The sequence below is a fragment of the Octodon degus genome, unplaced genomic scaffold (genome assembly GCF_000260255.1).
Source record: "Octodon degus isolate 3935 unplaced genomic scaffold, OctDeg1.0 scaffold00034, whole genome shotgun sequence".
In the NCBI taxonomy this organism is placed as follows: Eukaryota; Metazoa; Chordata; class Mammalia; order Rodentia; family Octodontidae; genus Octodon; species Octodon degus.
Window position 1 is genome coordinate 15905892 of NW_004524610.1, and position 2895 is coordinate 15908786.

Sequence of the window (2895 nt, forward strand, 5' to 3'; positions counted from 1 at the left end):
GCTGTTAAGCTTAACCTCACTATCTGTCTAAATATCAAACATTTTAGGCATAACATGGAACAGGTATTTTTCATCAAGTATTGATATGTTGAACCTTAAGTCCCTATAGAATATGATGAAAAAACGTTTAAAAATTAGAATATATTTTTAAAAAATAGGCATAAAGAATTATATGCTTATGTTTATACATAAGTTCACCTTTGCTTCAGATACTCTTAGAGATTGGGTATTTAATTTACGTTGCAGTTCAACCAATCAAATTATGAGGGACTGCATCTGGGTCTCTGCAACCTCAGCCTTGTGGCTAAAAGAGAGGAAATTTTCTGTCAGGACACACTTAGAAACTGAAATTTTGTATCTGAGTCTGGAAGCGGGAAAATTATATCTTCAGGCTCCTTATTTTCATTCATAAATTTGTCCCCTGAGGTTAAGATTAACCAACCGGCATCATTATATTCCCTACTCTGCCAAAGAGATTCAAAATTTTCCTGCATGGAATATCTAAATTCTTTACATCTCACAAGTGGTGAATTAGAGTAATCAAATGAATCTATATGGCATGTTAGTTTAAAACCTCATGTCAAGGAGTATCAATATTCTCCTTAATACCAGAAGAGATCATGGTGTCTTTAGGTCTCATCAAATCTTGAAGCCAATTCCAGGAACTCTTAAGGCCATTAAAAAATGCCATCACTATAGTCTGTTTCTCTAGCCCCACTCCTGGAACCAAATTCTGTATTAGTTACTCTTCTCTCTGCTGGGACAAATATCTGACACTCGAAATGAAGGAAGGAAAAGTTTATTTAGCTCACAGTTACTGGAGGTTTCAGGACACTGGAGGAGAGGATGGGGCGCTGCTGTGTCCAGAATGACCCTCTCCACATCTCTGAGAAAGCACAGGTTAGCCAGGGTTTGGGCCTCTCTAGCCCCGCCCCTCTGGCCCCACCCTGGTCCTCTGGCCCTGCCCCTCAAACCACTTGTTGCTCCTACAGTCACATCTGCCCCATAACTTACATGAGGCTTTGGAGGGACAACTAGATATAAACCATAAGAGGTGGGTTCTTCTAGAGTTTGAGATTAACTCATGATCAAGACTGGGATTATGGGTGTGAATGCTACACCCAGCCTCAGGCAGATAGCCTGAATACAACTTAAGGGAGACAGACTTGCTCTCTGTTGCCTTTGTTGCTGCAGCTCCTCCCCTTTGCTCTTGCTCTTTGCCACTTACATGAAAGGCTGCTCTCTGTCATGTGCCGCTCTGTCTTGGAGCCAGCTGAGTATGGACTAAAACTTCCAGTAACTGTGAGCTAAATACACCTTTCCTTCCTTCATTTTGAGTGTTGGGTATTTGTCCCAGCAATGAAAGGAGAGTAACTGAGACAATCTAATTATGACACACATTTAAAGTCCTGTCTTTCCCCCCACTGGGCTAGAACCATCTAAAGCCCAATTTCATAATGACTATAATAATAATCCAGGTATTATTTTAGTACTGAGCCCCAAACTCAGGACCTTGCACTTGCCAGGCAGACGCTTATGCCACTGAGCTATCTCCCCAGCAGGCCCACGTCTTAGTAGAGACAGAATGTAGCCTCTGAATCTTTTTTTTGTTTTCATGGTACCAGGGATTGAACTCAGGACCTTGTGTTTGCCAGACAAGCACTTATTCCACTGAGCCATTTCCGCAGCCCTAGCCTCCAAATCTGCCTCAGTGCTCAGCACTTTGCCTGTGTCCACCCCCATCTTTTCCTTGGCTTCAGAAGCTGCCCCTCGAGAATCAGTGGACTCGATGGAAGTTAACAGCCAACACTTAGGGAGACTGATGCAAGGAGGCTCGCAACTTCAAGTGCAGCCTTGGTGCCTTAATGAGACACCCTGCCCCAAGGAAAGAGCTGGGAATGTGGCTCAGTGCGAAGACCCTTATTCCCCAGCAAGGGAAAGGGGTAGCTCAGTACCCTCAAATCGTGTTCTTGTACTCCCAGTTACTCTCAAGGCTGAGGCAGGAAGACCTCTTGAGCTCAGAGATTTGGCCCAGCTGGAGTAACATGCCAAGACCGAATCTCAGAACAAAACACGAAAGGGTTAGCACCGTGGCCAGCTCACCTAGAGACCACATCAAGGGGGATGTCTCAGCAGCCCTACCAGGTATGACACCCTTGGTACAGTTTCTAACAGAGCAAGGAGGTGTAAGAGAGGGGAAGAGATCCACCCAGGGCCACTACGACTTGGAGAACTTTTCCAGAAGTCAGCCTACTCTGAACCAGGCTTAAGAGATGTTGTGTGTTCCCATCAATGACCAGTTTACTTTTTATTTTTTATTTTTATTTTTATTTTTTGTGCAGAACCAGGGATTGAACTCAGGCCCTTGCATCACCACGCCTGGCTCATACCATGATTTTATAACCCATATCTTGGCCTTTCTTTGTTTTGGCATTTCTTATTTTAAGAATTTTTTTTTCTTTTCCTGCTTTTCTTTCTCTCATCCCAGTTGTTCTTTCCTTTGGAACAGTTTGTTTCCAATTGCAATACCCAGTATACATTTTGGATCTTATTTACTCACTCAGCTTCCTACACGAGTAAGAAAATACAGTGTTTACACATGTGGGTCTGATTTATTGCACTTACGAGTACAGCCTCTAGTTGTGTCTATTTATCTGTAGAAGCCCCGAGTTTATCTTTATTGCTGAGTAGTACCCCTTGGGCAAAAATTCCACATCTTTTTTCTCCATTCCTCGGTTGAAGACATTTGGGTTGTTTCCAAGGTTTAGCTGTTACACATTGTGCAGCCATAACCCTGGGTGCATGCATATTGCTGTGGTGTGATTTTAATTCTTCTGGGAAAATGCCCAGAAGGGGAATAGCTGGCTCCAATGGGACCTGTAGTCCTAGGTCTTT